This window comes from Eriocheir sinensis, chromosome 9 (genome assembly GCF_024679095.1).
Source record: "Eriocheir sinensis breed Jianghai 21 chromosome 9, ASM2467909v1, whole genome shotgun sequence".
NCBI lineage: Eukaryota > Metazoa > Arthropoda > Malacostraca > Decapoda > Varunidae > Eriocheir > Eriocheir sinensis.
This window is the reverse complement of record NC_066517.1, coordinates 5,567,330-5,579,981: the sequence shown is the minus strand read 5'-3', so window position 1 is coordinate 5,579,981 and position 12,652 is coordinate 5,567,330.

Genomic DNA, 12,652 nt, shown 5'->3' with positions numbered 1-12,652 from the left:
AGAAATAAGAAGATAATGCTACAATACACCTAGCAAAAACTTACATAATTTATCGAGTCTTACGTTCAATGGCGATTTTTTATTTTATTTTCGGTATCATAATGATTCTTCAGTGATTTTGTTTCCTTTGAGTTCTCGATATTCTTCTTCTTTTTTCGTGGTTATGGCATAAGTATCCCTTTTCCCTGGTGGTAAGTGTGTTTTTGTGTGGGTTGGCTGCAAGGCGATTTCCACGAACCTTAGCTGTTTTAGGAACGGCCGAGGAAATGTGTTTGCCGGTGCATTTAAGGGATATACGCAAGTAGTGGTCAGTCGATATTCGGGAGGCATTAAAGGAGATAAGGAGAGAAGGAAGGAAATGAAGAAGGCAGGAAGAAAGGAAGGAAGAAAGGAAGGAAGGCAGGAAGAAAGGAAGGAAGGAAAAAAGGGAGGAAGGAAGGAAGGAAGGAAGGGAGGACACAAAGGACACAAAGGAAGGAAGGAAGGAAGGAAGGAAGAAAGGTTTTTGAGGCGTTAAAGGACATCAAATTAAGGTTAAGCGTTCTACGATCTCCAGCCTTGAATCTTGTAGTTCCTGTTTGGGAGGGTCTTCTATCAAAATATGTTGAATAATGCAGATTAGAGTCATCACATAAGAATGGATAGGACAGTTGATTTTAGAAAGAAAATCATCAATGAACAACATAAAGAGAGTGGTGGGATATAGGGCAGAGCCTAGCAGGACAGCACTGTTCATAGGTTTGGGAGAAGAACAGTGACCATCCACCACAGCAGAGATATATCAACCAGAAAGGATACTAGAGATGTGAGTACAGAACGAGGGATAAAGTCCGTAGGAGGGTTGTTTGGAAAACACAGATTTGTGCCGGACTCTTCTCAATTTGAAAGGTAAGAATATCACCCGCTGCGAAACATATACTGGCGATCAGAAAGAATGTCAGAAATGTAGAGATGATTAAGAACTTATTTTTTGTACAGCTAAGGAAGCAGCTCAAGGGCGACAAAAAAAAAAGTGTAGAAAAAAGTCCGCTAATCGCTGCTCCTATGTTTAGGATTGTTTGAAAACCTTTAGAAAGACAAGAAAGTAAAGCTATAGGACGTTAGTTTGATTGATTGGAGCGGCCAACCTTCTTAGGCACAGGTTGTATGTAGGGGCATTTCCAGCAGGGTGTCAGCACTTAAGCACAGTTTTTAAGGACAACAGGAGACGTTCCATCATGTCCAAAAGCCTTCTGAAGATTGAGGTCAGAGAGGGCATAGAAAACATCACTCTAACAAATCTAAATAGCAGTCATAGTGGAATCAGAGGGGGGAGGAGTAGGAGGAATATGCCCAGAATCGTCCAAAGTAGAGTTTTAAGAAAGTCTGAGAGAAGAGTTCAGCCATAGAGACAGATGTGACGGCGGTGCTGCCGTCAGGATTAAGGAGAGGAGAAAAAGGTGAAGAAGAGTAATTGTTCGAGATCTTTTTGGCTATGTGCCACAAGTCCCCGGAATAATTAAAAAGAGCAAGATGTTGGTATGTACTATTGACGAAAATATTCTTGGAAAGTCGCAGAATAGATTTGGCACGATTCCGGGTGGAAATGTGATTAGCAGAAGTGCAAAGGCTTTGGTAGCTTTTGTGAGGCGTGATTAAACAAAGGCTTTTTAGCATGAAAGGTCAAGGAAGAACGTAAAATGTGTGCCTTCCTTCGAGAGACAATCATCTCACTCATGCGCTGGGCACACACTGAGGGATACCTGTCCTGTAAGCAGTAATCATTCCACGAGAAATCTGAAAAGTACAAACTCAGGTCGCCCCACCGAGTTGTAGCGCAATGCCAGAAGCATCGCCTCTTCGGTGGGTCCAGAGGATATACAGGAGCGATAGGACATAATTCTGAAATAAGGTTGTGATCGGATGAGCCTAATGTAGAGAACAGAGTAAGCCTAAGGGTTAGAGGTAAGGAAGAGTTTTAGTATAATGAGCGTCTCAAAGACGGTCGAAAATACGTGTAAGGCGCTGATCCAACTGCTCTAGACCATTGAGGAGAGCAAAATTGTTGGCTTGTTCACCAGGCTGGTCAGTGAAAGAGGATGAATGCCAAAGCAGGTAGAGAACATTGAAATCTCCCACGATGAAGATTTTATCGAAGGGAGAATGAGCCAAGTTGTGTACCACTTTGGGAGTCAAATAGTCAACGAATTTTACATAATTGCTAGAGTTGGGTAAGAGGTAGACAGCACAGATGTACTTAGTAATATAATGACAATGAATTCTTAGCCAGATGGTGGAAAATTCAGTAGGGTCAATGTCGTTGGGACGAGAGCAAGTGATGTCGTTCCGTACGTAGACGCAACATTCAGCTTTGGATTGAAAGTCAGGATAGATATAATTGGAGGGAACAGAGTAGAGATAACTGTCATTAGCATCAGAAACCTGTTTCGATGAGGAAGAGAAGGCGAGTTTTACAGGAGGAGAGATGGCGTTCCAGAGAATGGAAAGACCGATAATGTTGCAGAAGTTGAATAGAAAATTAGAGGAGTTATCAGATACCTCTTTTGGTCGGTGCCGAAAAGGGAGTCCGATCTGGTTGCATTTATGCCCCCATCCCCCCCCTTCATGAGAAAGTAGTGTGTGTAGCGTGTATGTAGTGTGGTGTGGAGAGTAAGAAGATTTGTCTTTAGAGAGCATGCTGAACTGCTCTCTGGTGTCAGTGAGACAATAAGGAAACGGAAAGTGAGGGCACGGTAAGGTTCTTTGATAGGCTTGCAGCAACCCCTCGCTTCCCGTATATACCTCACTGGGAGCACCTTGTGCCCGATTCAGGAGCTGTCTGACTGCACACACCATCTATCTGTTTATCTATATCTTTGTCTATCTATATACACATACATATATATATATATATATATATATATATATATATATATATATATATATATATATATATATATATATATATATATATTTTTTTTACATCAAAGAAAACGGCTCAAGGGTAACAAAAAGAGTGCCAAAAAAAAAGCGCCCGCTACTCGCCACTCCCATCAAAGGCAAAAGTAAAGGTAAGCCAAAAGAGAGGTCAATTTCGGGTGGAGAGGTGTCTTGATACACACTTCTTGAAAGAGGGCAAGTCATAGGCAGGAGGAAATACAGACGAAGGAAGACTGTTCCAGAGTTTATCAGTGAAGGGAATGAAAGAATGGGGGTGCTGATTAACTCTTGCACAAAGGGTTTGGACAGTACAGGGTTGAGCATGAGTAGAAAGTCGTGTGTAGCGGGGCCGCGGGAGGGAAGGAGGCATGCAGGTAGCAAGTTCAGAAGAGCAGTCAGCATGAAAAATATCGATATAAGATAGAAAGAGGGGCAACATGGCGGCGGACTTTAAGAGGTAGAAGACTATCAGTAAGAGGAGGAGAACAGTTGAGACGAAGAGCCTTAGACTCCACTCTGTCCAGAAGAACAGTGTGAGCCCCCACACGTGAGATGCATGTTCCATACGAGGGCGGACAAGGCTCCTATAAATGGAAAACATCTGAGCGAGGGAGAACTGGCGGAGACGATACAGAACGCCCAACCTCGAGGAAGATGATTTAGTGAGAGAGGAGATGTGAAGTTTCCAGTTGGGATTTTGAGCTTAGGATAGACCGAGAATATTTAGTGTTGAAGAAGGTGACAGCTGAGTGTTATTGAAGAATAGGGGACAGGTGTTTGAAAGATTGCGTATATATATATATATATATATATATATATATATATATATATATATATATATATATATATATATATATATATATATATATATATATATATATATATATATATATATATATATATATATATATATATATATATATATATATATATATATATATATATATATATATATATATATATATATATATATATATATATATATATATATATATATATATATATATATATATATATATATATATATATATATATATATATATATATATATATATATATATATATATATATATATATATATATATATATATATATATATATATATATATATATATATATATATATATATATATATATATATATATATATATATATATATATATATATATATATATATATAAATCAGCTTCCTCGAGGCTAGGCGTTCTGTACTGTCTCTGCCAGCTCTTTTCCCCACACAGTTGCTGTCCTTGTATAGGGGTCTTGTCCGCCCTCGTATGGAGCATTCATCTCACGTTTAGGAGGGCTCCACTCACACAGCTCTTTTAGACAGAATGGAGTCTAAGGCTCTTCGTCTCATCAACTCCTCTCCTCTTACTGCCAGTCTTCTACCTCTTAATTTCCGCCGCAATGTTGCCTCTCTTTTTATCTTCTATCGATATTTTCAGGCTGACTGCTCTTCTGAACTTGCTAACTGCATGCCTCCCCCCCCTCCCGCGGCCCCGCTGCACTCGACTTTCTACTCATGGTCATCCCTATACTATCCAAACCCCTTATGCAAGAGTTAACCAGCATAATCACTCTTTCATCCCTCACGCGGGTATATATATATATATATATATATATATATATATATATATATATATCTATATATATATATATATCTCTATATATATATATATATATTTTTTTTTTTTGTATGTGCAAGATCTACTTTAATAGCTTCCTCCATTAGGTGATCAACTTTTCCCCTCGTGCTGCTAACTTCCATCACTGCTTCGAAGACTGTTATTCCTCTTGGTGCTTCGATTCCAAGCATTATCTGTTGAAGTAAGTTGTATTGAGAAACTTTTATGCATAGTTATATATATATATATATATATATATATATATATATATATATATATCTATATATATATATATATATATATATATATATATATATATATATATATATGGTGATAAACATGCAATGTATATATAGTGACAACAAACAATTCATCGATATCAAAAGTTCCAGAAGCTGGCAGAGCTTTTTTTCCTGGGTCCCTTCTTGCTAGAGAATGTAGATGAAGCGGAGAATGGCAATTTTTATTTTACTGAATACACACACACACACACACACACACACACACACACACACACACACACACACACATATCCATACACACACACACACACACACACACACACACACACACACACACACACACACACACACACACACACACACACACACATTGACCTCAGCCGGGGTCGGTTGTGTGACCTGAGCGCTCCGTGTAGCCGCTAAAGGGTCGCCTGTGACCCTCCTCACCCGCATCTTCATCCTCACCGTCACCACTACACTTTCCCCCGCCCAATCCTACAGTCACCTACACCATCATCGGACAGTGCAGTGCAGTGCAGTATGGCTTACCGCTACTCTCTACACTTCCTTCGCTTCCTCAGGCGTGGAGCTGGATATCCCTCCTCACAGGCCATCGAAACACTAAAAACACTGAACCTATTTCGTAGCCGTGGCCGCCGGGCAGGGTGCTGTGTTCAGTGAGCCATCAGTACTAATACGAGCGTACGCCCAGTGACTAATGCAGTGAAGCATAGCGAGTACAAACACTTTGAAGTGCCACGCGTGTGGTACAACCTCCCCTCAGTGCTGATGTCGAACGTCACCTCCCTGAACAACAAGCTCGACGAGGTTATTACCACAGTGAGAACCATCAACCCGGACATAGTGGCAATAACGGTACCCTGGCAAGTAACCCCAGAGCTGTGCCAGGTGGACGGGTACAGTGTGTTTTCCCGCCTCAGAGAGGGCAGGAGAGGTGGTGGAGTATACTAGTGTGGTGCCGAAACACTTTCAACCCCTCAGTGCTCGATGTGGACGTTCCCGATGAGGTGGAGGCAATGTGGATCAAAGCCACCCCCTCCCGCCACCCCCGCCAGGTTGACACCATTATTCTATGTACAGTGTACCATCCACCCCGCTCTCCCTCCGGCCCTGCGTTAGTGAACCATCTCATCAATACAGTGGACGCTACACGTGTTAGGTACCCCGGCGCTAAGTTCGTGTTGTGTGGGGACTTCAATGAACTAGACATTGCGGACGTTACCAACCACCTGTGCCTCACACAACTTGTTAATTTTCCCACGCACGAAAGGAACACGCTGGACCTTATCCTCACTGACCTGACGGACTGGTACTCCCTCCTCAGCCCCTCCCCCCCATGGGCCGAAGCAATCACACCTCAGTCCTGTGGACGCCCTCCCCTACCATCTCACGGAGGTGTGAAACGGCCAAGAGGACCACCCGCCCGACACCTGACTCCAAGATTAGGCAGTTCGGGCAGTGGTTGGTGGGCTATCCTTGGGTCGAGGTCCTTACCGTTCGTGACGTCACGGAGAAGTGGAACAACTACCTCGCCACCATCGCTGAGGCGTATCACCACTTCTTCCTCACCAAGACACAACACACCCACCCAGCCGACCTGCCTTGGCTGACCTCCAGGATTAAGGCCTTAATGCAGCAAAGGAACCGCGCCTTCCACACGGACCGAGCAAGATACAGGGCCCTTCGCAACACAGTCATCAGGGAAATCGCACTGGCGAAGAAGGAGTACTACCCCCAAGAACTACAACACCTGGAGGGCAATAACACCAGCAAGTTGTTCTCCAAGATACGCCATTTGTGTGGCCTGGGAAACCTGTCGTCGGCTTTCCCTTCTCTCCCCTCCTCCTCCTCCCCCTTGAGATAGCTGAACTGATTAACTCTCACTTTTCCTCCATCTGTCAAAGCCTTCCCCCCCTAGACCTTGCCTCCCTCCCTGCCTACCTACCCTCCCCGTCTAATCCTCCTTCCGTGGAAGAGTTTCAAGTTGCCGAAAAGCTCAGATCTCTCAAACTCAAAAGGTCTACCACACCCCGAGATTTACCCATAAAGCTTTATCAGGAGTTTTCCTATGAACTTGCTACCCCCCTTGCCTCCATCATAAATGCCTCCCTCACTCAGACCAAATGCCCCACAGATTGGAAAACCTCATTCGTCACCCCCATCCCCAAAGTCACCAACCTCACCTCACTTAATGAACTAAGACCCATTGCCATCACTCCAATCCCGAGCCTGCTTTGTGAAGACTTTGTATTTAGCTGGGCATATGATACTATTCATTACAAAATTGATCAGAGGCAGTTCGGCAACGTTAGAGCCTCCTCCACAACACATTGCCTCATTAGTTTCCTTGATTTCATTCTTAAAAACCTGGAAGCCAGAAAAAACTTCCTCTGCCTTCGCCTTTATTGACTTTCGGAAAGCCTTCGACCTGGTTGACCACACCACTGTCATCACCAAGGCCATAAACATCGGCCTGCCCTCCCACTTGACATTCTGGCTGGCGGATTTCCTGACGCACCGGCACCAAGCTGTGCGTCATCAGGGCTGCACCTCCACCCTCCAGCCCCTATCTGCTGGGGTGCCACAAGGGACGCGTATGGGTCCTCTTTGCTTCCTTATTCTGATCAACAATGCACTGTTAGACGCCCCTCATCGCTGGAAATACGTGGATGATTCTACAGTAGGCATCTCCATCAACAACACAGCCCCTGACTACACGCCCCTACAACACATTCTGGACCGACTGCAGAGCTGGACGCAAGACAACCACGTCACCATCAACACCAACAAGACGGTGGTGATCCATTTTCACACCTCCACCACTGCCATCCCACCGCCAGCCCTGGAGGTTGGCCCTCACCAGCTGCAGGTGGTTGAATCCACCAAACTACTTGGAGTCACCCTGGACAGCAAGATTAGCTGGGTCAAGCACGTCACCACCATCATCAGGGCGGCTTCCTACAAACTTTTCATGTTGAGGCGCATGAAAGCACTGGGAGCCCCCCAAAGGTCGCTCAAGGACCTGTACACCACCTTCATCCTTCCCAGACTCCTCTACGCCTCTCCTGCTTGGGCTTCCTCCATCAACAAGACCCAGCAACGCCAATTAGAGAGAGTGCAAAGGCGTGCATGCAGACAGATTCTGGGCAATTCTTACACTAACTACGAGCACGCACTCACCCAGCTGAATATGCCCACCCTACAGGACCGATACCAGACAAACCTAACCAAATTCGGCAAGTCCCTCCTCCACAACCCCCGTCATAGAGACCTACTCCCACCCGCCCTCCCTCCCCCCACTAGACCCACAAGACACCACAATATTCTCGTCCCGGTCAAAACTCGCACGGACAGATATCGGCTTAGTGCGATACCGACACTTGTGAGGGTCATTAACACCTCCATGATCACATGATCCCTCCACTCCAACACACACACACACACACACACACACACACACACACACACACACACACACACACACACATCACCCTTCCCCACTTCCCCCATTACTCATCACATGAAACTCATTGTATGGTATTTTTGTGTATTTTCAGCCTTATGGCTGCCTACAAATGAATAAACCATTTATTATTATTATATTATTATTTACACACACACACACACACACACACACACACACACACACACATATATATGCACCTGATATTTATATGAATTGGAAATACGGTCGTCCATAAAAATAATCCAAGATGCTTCTTGAGGAGCTATATCATCGAAAAGTGCTTTCACAGATTCCAAATCCGGCATGAAGAGGCGGTTCACTGAAAAAAAGGGAAACATTCGATAATGTATTTTTCATAATATACATGTAATGTATTTCTCACAGTTTCAGACTGAAATGGTTGAACCTCATTAAAATGTTCTCTTCATTATATAGTTATCTTTAGGGATGTGTACATGTAGTGAATTTAAAAGAAGTCGACTTAGAATCAAAAATATTGGTAGTAAGAAGACCTTCCTTTGTGACCCACCCACAAAATCATTTTGTCAAGAAGGGGGAATGTTACAATTCGTAATAAATATATCATAAATAATTGGGGAAATGGCATAAGAACGTAACTATATCTTTGAAAAAATGTCCCCCCTCACAAATATGAAGATTTTATCAGATGAATAAAATGTCTAGATTTAGGTAACCAATTAGTTTCGTATCCAATAACTGATATTGAGTATGACTGGTAAGCCATACCCTACGAGTACGTAAATATATCTTGACTGTCTTTAAAAAGAAGGCCATTGAATCTGACCAATGATGATTTGTGTGTGTGTGTGTGTGTGTGTGTGTGTGTAAATATATACAAGGGTTTGCCCGACCCGGCTTACCATGTGAGTAGAACTTCATATCATTGTTGAGCAGTGTAGCTTATTAACCACTTTCTTTATTTTTCGCCTTTGCACGGCCTTTCTCCCAATCCCATGTCCATTGCCATTTACCCGCTGCCCAGTCTTTCCCTCACCCGAGAGCCTCCGTTCTGTCTGCATCGGCTATTCCGTTTCACCTTTCTTCCGTTGCAAAACATTCATTTGCATTATATCGCCTTTACCTCCATTCGCAGAAACGCACCTACACTGAAGAGTCTTTTGGCGACAGTCCTTATGCCAAGATATAATTTCCAGCTCCCTTTGCTGTATCCCGGAGGTCCTCAAGGTGTCGCCCGTGACCGTCACCTATACATCCATCTCTCCGGCAGTTCTTAAGCCAGTGCCTCCTGCTGCCCATACTCTCGGTGCAGTATTCCTGTAGCAGTCACCGCTCAAATTGCGTGCTCCTTCCCCTCAGTGACACTTAGGAAAATGGGCGCTGCAGAGCAGACTCATTAAGAGTATTTGTATTGTCTCTGTCCGCGTCGTGTCTTCAATGTTTATCTTTCTTGTACTCGTTTATCTTTGACTGTCCGTCCACGTCCTTCTATTGTTAAATTATACACATTGTTCCACACATACACGTCAACACCTATGTCATCCACACTTCACAACATTCACACAAACGCACATACATACAAACACCTTTTCTTTGTGTTTTGTTTGTGTCAATGAGCTGTGTGATGTTTTCCAAATAAAGTCAGAGACACGCCAGTCCTCGTCGACAGACCGACTTGGTCGGCTAGATTTCGATTGCCGATAGAGTCGGTTTGTCGGCTTCCTGCTATGGGCCGCCTTTGGCAAAGGCCCGTGCTCCCTCGTGCAAGAGGGAGCAATCTTTCCCCCCCCTCCCCAAATAAAGTAACCCTGGCGGATATGACTTTCTCTATCCGTGAACCGATTAACATTTAGAACACTCGCTACCACCAACAATTGGTGACCCTGCGGTGTTGCTATGGTTCAAGGTGGCTTATAACCGGTGCCGTACCAAGGGCACTCTGTCACAGAGGGTGGACCTGAATCAGAAGCATCTGATTTATTCGTCCTACCCTCTCCTGGGGCAATAAATCTCACCACCGCTCGGGGTTCGTGGGATTGAACCTTTCAGTTCGGGAGAAGCATTACGCCGTGGGCATAGTTGCCACCTTCAGGGTTCTCCCCCGCCCTCCCCCAGGCGCCTTCTGTGCCTTCCCGGCACCCTCTGTGCCTCCCCCAGGCACCCTCTGTGCCTCCCCTAGGCACCCTCTGTGCCCTCCTCCAGACCCCTTCTGCGTCTCCTCCAGGCACCCTCTGTGCGCCTCCTTCAGGCACCCTCTGTGCGCCTCCTCCAGGCAACCTCTGTGCGCCTCCTTCAGGCACCTTCAGCGCCTCCTCCAGGCATCCTTAGTGCCCCCTCTCCAGGCATCTTTTGTGCCCCATGGTGCTCTTCCCGGCGCTCACCCACCCTCACCCCTCCTCCTCCCTGCTTTTCCGCTGGTCCGGCGACTGAGACACGTACACCGTGTGACACGCACACAAGACTCAGTGAACACTCAAACAGTGCGACACATTACTGAGAAACACAGTGCCACACACACTCAGTGTACACGCCACACACAGACTCAATGTACACGCCATACAGACTCAGTGTATACGCCACCACACACCACACAGATTCAGAGAGACACTCAAACACAGTGTGACACCCCACTGGGATTACTAGCTGCGCCCTGGATTAACCACCGCCCCCTGGATCTACCACCGCCCTCTTGGATTATCCAACACTTGTGGATCTTTGTGTACAGTGCAGTGTGTCCAGCAACAGTTCAGTGTAGCACGTCCCCAGCAACAGTTAGTGTCACAGTGTTACCTACTAAGCGTACAGTGTTGTGTTACAGTGCCTTTTTGAACACTGGTTCACTCCCCGAGCCACAGAGGCCCCTGGCACGTGCCAGCGCCTACAGTACACGCAGTTTGTTCTACTCTCACGGACTGGCGCGGCTCCTGGCACATGCTAGCGCCCCTCACTTTTCAACCCGCTGTGGCCCCTGGCACGCTGGCCTCTAGCGCCTTCCCACGCAGTCGTTCGACGCACTCACGACTGCTGCGGCCCCTGGCACATGCTAGCGCACCTCACTCTTCAACCGGCTGTGGCCCCTGGCACGCTGGACTCTAGCGCCATACCACGCAGTCGTTCGACGCCCTTAAGGACTGCCGAGGCCCCTGACACGCTGGCAGCTGGCGCCTTTAACACACGCAGTCGTTCTATTCTCACCGACCGCCGAGGCCCCTGACACGCTGGCAGCTGGCGCCTTTAACACACTCATTCGTTCTACTCTCACCGACTGCCGAGGCCCCTGACACGCTGGCAGCTAGCGCCTTCACACGCAGTTCCCTCGACGCACTCTGAGTGCCGTGGCCCCCGGCGCGTTTACGCCAGTGCCTATTGCCCATCTTCACGCCACTTGACTTACCATACCTGACGACGACATGCAACCCTTCCTCTACAATAGCGGTGTCCTTCAGAGCACCACTCTTCTGCTCAGGACCCGTCTACGTGGTTCGCGATTTGGGAGTGCGGATTCAAGCCTTCCAGGATCTATTAAACAGCCAACCACTCAACTCACTTCAGCTCGACTTACCGTAGCTGTCCTCACTGCGCTACTCATCTCAGCTCGAATTACCGTAGCTGTCCCCTACGCGCTAGTCACTTCAGCTCGACTCACTGCAGCTGCACACAACCCTCAACTCACTTCAGCTCGACTTACCGTAGCTGTTGTCACCGCACTACTCACTCCAGCTCGACTTACCGTAACTGTTGTCACTGCACTACTCACTCCAGCTCGACTTACCGTAGCTGTTGTCACTGCACTACTCACCCCAGCTCGACTTACCGTAGCTGTTCGTCACTGCACTACTCATTCCAGCTCGACTTACCATAGCTGTTGTCACTGCACTACTCACTCCAGCTCGACTCACCGTAGCGTCCTCTACTCAGCGCAACTTACCGCGCACATCAACGCAACTCTACTCAGCGCAACTTACCGCGTACCTCAACGCAACTCTACTCAGCGCAACTCACCGCGCAACGCTACTCACCGCAACGCAACACCGTCTGCCACAGCGCCCCCGCACCAAGGAAGATTTCGTTCCTCCTTCCTCGTCACTGGGGGTGAGTAATCTGTAGCAGTCACCGCTCAAATTGCGTGCTCCTTCCCCTCAGTGACACTTAGGAAAATGGGCGCTGCAGAGCAGACTCATTTAAGTGTATTTGTATTGTCTCTGTCCGCGTCGTGTCTTCAATGTTTATCTTTCTTGTACTCGTTTATCTTTGACTGTCCGTCCACGTCCTTCTATTGTTAAATTATACACATTGTTCCACACATACACATCAACACCTATGTCACCTACACTTCACAACATTCACACAAACGCACATACAAACAAACACCTTTTCTTTGTGTTTTATTTGTGTCA